This window comes from Bombyx mori, chromosome 17 (assembly GCF_030269925.1).
Source record: "Bombyx mori chromosome 17, ASM3026992v2".
Lineage (NCBI taxonomy): Eukaryota > Metazoa > Arthropoda > Insecta > Lepidoptera > Bombycidae > Bombyx > Bombyx mori.
In genome coordinates this window covers 4,479,945-4,486,389 of record NC_085123.1, presented here as the reverse complement: position 1 = coordinate 4,486,389, position 6,445 = coordinate 4,479,945, and the positions used below count along the sequence as shown (strand labels likewise).

Here is a 6,445-nt window from a genome sequence, read left to right as displayed (position 1 = left end):
AACAGGGCCTACTGTTCCTAGTGGATTTTGTGACTGGGACCTAACAGTTTAGCGACCATTGGAAGGCAGAGCGTTGAAAAGATGTAGAAGGACAAGGACGACGACTAACTGTTGAAGATCCTGACACGTTGCATGTGGATAGCGTTGGACCGATTATTGCGGAGAATCTTCGAGAGGCCTATAACCATCACTGAATATCTACAGAATGATGATAATATGATGACGAAAGGACGTTAATTCCTCATTACGGAATTCATTCGTGAGCACATTTTAAGTACCCATTTCTGAAAATTCTTACTTGCTTGCGTTACAATATCAATACGATCAATACGAGAACTATACTGTTATTAGTTTCTTTAGCAATCAATCAGAACATAAACATATACAGTCTTGGCTTCTTCCAATCACTGTACTTACCGATATTCCGCCCGTGGCAATAATAGTAAGTATTCTAATCTTTTTTTATACTAAGTAATCTCTATGTTTCCCAGTAATTTTTGTTTTGATTATTAATAGTAGGTATTGTGCATTTGGATGGTTAATTCCAACAGTGCTGACTGTTTCTACCACGAAGCAGTCATGCGCTATGATTTGAAGCACGGGACAGTTGCTATACAAGGCAAATAAAATTTCGACCTCATGCCTCAAGGTAGCTGGCGGTATTCAGGTATTGACCCAGTGTTGTCCGTTTCCGTCAAGCACTTAACAGTAAGCGCCAAGATACAGAAACAACTTCGAAGAAAAGTTTTTTTTTCTCCTACCTACGCCGAAAGTTCGGTTTTCCTCCCGCTGTACAGGGAAGAAAGTCTAACTTTTCCTCCCTGGGTACTGAAAAGTGCGCATGCGCGTTAGTGTGGCGGGTAGCCATCATACAACGCAAGATATTTGATAGATGCCTGAATCTCGCTTACGACATTTTCAAGATAAAGCGCATATATACAAGTTCCGAACAACAACATTCGGACCGTCGGTCTACCGAGCAATATCACCCGCTCGGTTGAAGATCTTCCCTTTGTCGTATATATCCCTACATTAGTGTCTACGTCTGCTCTCACGCACCTAAAATTCTCCGCCATTGTTGTGCTTGGGTAATTTACAATATTGTGTTTAGTGTAAAATGAAATAAACAAAAGGCAATAAAATTGAATAGTGAAGTATTAAACAAACATGAGTTTATCAGACAGTTATTATTCAATTAGTAGTAGTAGTTTATTTAAAAATTAGAAAAAACAGTTAAATTGTTTTTTTTTATTTTTTACACGCGGGATGAGATGTACTATTCTTTTAATTTCGGTTTTAAATGCCAGTGTTTCTTATTACCTTATATGTGTTTCAAACTCGACGCATAGCTTCGTGATTGTCGATTACCCGATTAAAGTAAGTTAGATTATAAACAAACACTCCGGCCTCAACCAATGTACAGGAATACGTTGGGTCTGCAAGGTTAATGCCTCAGCATGCGAACCATTGTTTGTGTTGGAACTCGAAATTTGAGGACGGCTTAACAATACCCCTGGGACATTTTGTTAGGCCTAACCTATTGCATACTTCCGTTGCTGAAAGTGAATTCGATCTATTAAATTATAATAATATTAATGAATGAAATGTATAACCGGAATTATGTACTTATACTACATTTTTTCAATAATTAATTCCAGAAATAAAATTCGTAATTTTCAAAAGAAAACCCACGGTCACAGACAAACAATCATAAATGTTGAAATTAACATTACCAAAACCGAAATTACCGAAATTAACATTAGCATTACCATTAACACGTTCGCTGCGGCAAGTAAAATCTTAAACCTTTGTCTGGTGCGGCGGCGGGCCAAATTGTGCCCCCAATGATTTTTCCGCCAGTGCGTGGTAGGTCTTTTTCGACACGTCAACACAAGGTTAGATTAAATTGATATAACTTTGCGAAAACATAATGTAGGTGAACAGTTTTTGGACTGTTGGAAAAACCTTGAACCCAACTTCTTTAGATTTGATTCGCCCCGGGATCTGCCGAACAGAAAATGAGAAATAAACCAGGGAAAGTGGCGGGTCGATATCGACCAGAACCGCACTAGAAAGTATTTTTAGTAGTGATGGGAAAGACAAAAATAAGGGGATATCGAAAATAAAACAGAATTAAAGTAAAGAAATAAAAATTGTTTATTTAATTATTTATTAATGGCTGTCTTTAAAACATTTCGCACAAAGATTTTGCTTGCACATTCTGCAGTATGTTTTAATTTTTTTTACTTTCCTTTTCACCTCGGAACTCTTCATGGTTTCCCGCAGTTTTTCATAGCACCCTACACAATTTCGCCGTTTACCGCTCATCTCAAGGATATGATCGGCTGTAGGTGTTACTTGATTTCCTGAAATGATTTTTTGAATTCTGTGATTCATTTACCTTATGAATTTGACTACAGGGCTCTCTGTGTATTAAATAGATTCTCAAATAAAATGAAAAAGTTAACATAGGTCTTGAAATAGTCAAATCTCATCACCATGCGTTGTCAAAGTGCACACTTTGATGGGTAAAATTAAACACAGCATGCTACAAGATAAGGTGATACAACTTTGTTTTCTTCAATTTTCAGACCACTCTATTTGTTAAGCTTTTAAAAACAAAATATGTACATATAATACAGGGACTTATATAGTAGACTTGAAGCGTTATTTTCATATTAAATGCAGCCTTCTGACCCGAAACAACAACTCATGTGTTATTGAGTAAGTAAACAGAGTGTCATAACATACCTTAATACAAGGAGTAGTGCAATAAACGCCATACATTGCTCGCAGAAAAATAAACGGAGTCAAACCAAAGCTCATGCTCGAAGACCATGCACAGCCACCTAAGCACTCGTAATATGTAAAAAATTATGACAATAGTTACCTGTTGCAGAGGTAGAACGTCGTCAACACGAAACAGAAGGAATCACCTTCAACATAGGTCTAAAGATGGTTACAGTTATGTTGCACGTCGTTATACTTACTATCAGGGCATATATTTTTTCCAGTAATTGATTGTATTAATGCTTCTGTAAATTCTTTCTTTGAAACCTTCTTCTCATTTTCAAGGAAAATATCTCCTGACTGCTGTCACTATCACTATCTGCACCGCAAATAAATTTATTTTCCAAAATATTTATCTTTCTTTTGTTGCCTGACATCGTGCCTTTAATTTTAAGGAATAAAAAAAACGTGACGTACGTCAGTTCCGATAGCTTGCCCAACACTAACTGGCGAGGCGGGCGCTCTGTGCGGTATCGGGCCGCCAACAGCCTGTTGGGACGGCGGGCCACAATAGGCCTCCTCCCGCACCGAGTTGATATTTTTTACCGTCAGTGCGTGATAGGCCGATAAAGGCCTGCCGTGATGTTTTTATAGGGAACACCTATACTTTTGACCACAATCTCAAATATATATTTGTCTTTGTCGTACCTTTACAAACACCTGAGATAATCGTTCCGCACCAGCGAGAGGGACATAGTTTTCTTCGTCCGCACCAGGTGAAATTCCGCGGCAGGCTGATTTGGGCCTGTTCCGCAGTGAACGTGTTAAGACTTTTTGCTTAAATAACTCATTTGAAACCATTAAGTGTTCCAGTTACATAATATATTGCTTTTGTTAAAATAAAACATTACATACTAGATTAAGGGTATAATATTACAGCATTTTATGAAGTCGTAGGAAACCTGTAAAATTTCCGGATTAATTTGTTTTGGCTAGCCATGTATTAAATTATAACACTTGGCGGAAAATCGTATATTTTTGTTTAGGCATTAAAAGCTAAGACAATAACGTGTAGTTAAATTATTCCGTACCCAAAACAGAGGTCTATTGACCTCGCATCCGTTGCTTACATAATCAATGAGAACCCATTTATCATATCTGTTACCCACCAATTGGTTATTCTGGTATTGACAACCTAAAGGTAAAATTAGGGATGCGATCCTAAATTCAAGACAGCCAAGTACTATTTCTTACCAATATAGTTGTCGCACGAGCTGACGAACCTCTTAGTTCTTAAGTGATGACCGGAGATATTTAGAAGCATATCTTCAATAATGCTTTGCAGTAGAAACCTCTGTATGTATGTACTACGGTTTCATAATACGCTGTAAAAACAATAATAACACAGATTAGATGTGATTACTAATTTTTGCGAGCTTAATTTCGTCTATGCTGTTTCGATCTCAATGGAAAAAAATTGTATATATATTTGTTATTTCAAGTATTGATTTAGTGTTTATCTTTTATCTATTTATCTATATATATAAAAATGAATTGCTGTTCATAAGTCTCGCTAAAACTCAAAAACGGCTGGACAGATTTGGCTAATTTTGGTCTTAAATTATTTGTGGAAGTCCAGAGATGGTTTAAAAGGTAGATAAATATCAAAATGCTCGGAATTAAATACCAAAAATAACAATTTTGTTTTTCCTTTGATTTGTCCCCCGTCGGACGGATTCCTTTTGTTTGTTTTAAGTTTATTTTATACAAAAGCTTAGGTATTTTATTTATCAATTGAGGCACTACGAAGTCTGCCAGGTCAGCTAGTATTTTATTATATTTTGGTGGGCGTTTTTAGGAAATGCCATAAACGACACTGTTCTATCCTATTGTTGACGGTTAAGTTGTTGTTTTGCAACATACAGGTAATTTGACAAAATTGGCAAATTATACGTGTCAAGTATGTATTTAATTACAGAATGTTCTACTGTCCAAGTATTCGAACCACAGCATAACACTAGACACTAGGTGTCAGTCATGGATACCGATTATACATATACAACGTGTCCCAAGATTCAAGGATAAGCAGGTACCGGTGTATGGTCGGGTCAATAACTATCTATGGAAAAATGATAAACAAATCCGGCTCTTTTTTTTTCAAGGTTACATTAACTTTTTTGAAAAATGTTGTAATTTGATACCCTATACACCCTATTTTTTTTTTTTTTTTTTTTTTTTTTTTTTTTTTTTTTTTTTTTTTTTTTTTTTTTTTTTTTTTTTTTTTTTTTTTTTTTTTTATTGCCCTTGTAGGCAGACGAGCATACGGCCCACCTGATGGTGAGTGGTTACCGTCGCCCATGGACTTCAGCAATGCCAGGGGCAGAGCCAAGCCGCTATGCCTATGATTAGATACTGTGGTTACAAATGTGAACATATCCCCACTTTTTGTATTAGCTAGCTAAGTAACATAACTATTAATTGCAGTTCCGAATAGGACCAAAAGGATAGGACGTTGTAGATGTCTATGGGCTCCAGTAACCACTTAACACCAGGTGGGCTCTGAGCTCGTCCACACATCAAAGCAATAAAAAAAAATAAAAAAAAGCTTGTGTGTTAGAAATTGTGAAAGAAAAAAAAACGTTAGTAAGTTAGAAGTACGTGAAGCTTCTTAAACAAATCCTAAATAACATTATCGTGGTTTTGTATACACGAAAACATTATGTCCTTCGGAAATACTGCGATTAATGCAACATCAAAGCGAATGTCTTGAATATCAAAGACTTGGTGTTCAATGGAATTTTTCCTTACGTTTCTTAAGGTGGCATTTCGAGCTCTGCGATCGTTTTAGTCCAGTATTTTTTCCACTATACACATTATATAGTACATGAAAAAAATATTGCACTCACAGTAGACTGTTAGTTTGCCAATTTTGCCATAGTTGTGTCATATAATTTTAATATCGATGACCAGTTATCATAAATACTCTATCTGGAAACAAATAATACTGACAATCTAAAACTCTTCTAAATATGTTTTAGATGGGCACCGTCAATAGCTTGAGCAACCCGAATTCGTATTGCGTTCACCCAAAATTTGCAATCCAGTCAATCGATTTGAAGATTTTTTTATTTCTTTAGTTTTTTAGTATTGCTCAGATGGGTGGACGATCACGGCCCATCTGGTGTTAAATGGTTACCGAAGCCCCTACACATCAAGAACTTCACGGCACAATAGGCACAGCGGTGGTACCTAACCGTGCGGGCTCCCGATACGCCCTATCCAGGACCAAGATACGTCTTACCACCGTCTTATTACGCAAACTAAACAAACACTAGAATTAGAATTATTTTATTATTTACGTTAAATTCCTTTCGTTCGTTTCTCTGTTTAACCTTTTTTATTTGAAAGCCTAATTTCTCTCATTAAAAACTAACAATATCCAACTTAACGAGTTACAAGGAATACAAATTTAATTATTGATAGTCATGAAACATCGTTTTCTTGTGTTCCAAATCAAAACAAGCAATAGCGATTTTCGGAATCCCATCTTACAAATTCATTCTAACAAATATTGTCTCTTGAACTTTGTAAAAACAATTCAGAGATCTCTCATAAACGCCGTCTTTAGGTCCTTTGCCGCGATATTACTTTGAATACTTTTGTGAGAAATATATACAGTGTTTTGACATTGTTTAAATACTCATCTATCGTTTTC

The 6,445-nt window shown here is 36.1% G+C and overlaps 1 long non-coding RNA gene across 1 annotated transcript; it reads right to left on the bottom strand.

Annotated features, from left to right (window-relative positions):
• Positions 1 to 2,133: 2,133 nt before the first annotated feature.
• LOC119629745 (uncharacterized) lies at positions 2,134 to 3,549 on the bottom strand. The gene is made up of 2 exons (XR_005245652.2): positions 2,891 to 3,549; positions 2,134 to 2,366 (listed from the first exon to the last, which is right to left on the bottom strand). It is a non-coding gene; the product is annotated as an uncharacterized LOC119629745 (long non-coding RNA).
• Positions 3,550 to 6,445: the final 2,896 nt, after the last annotated feature.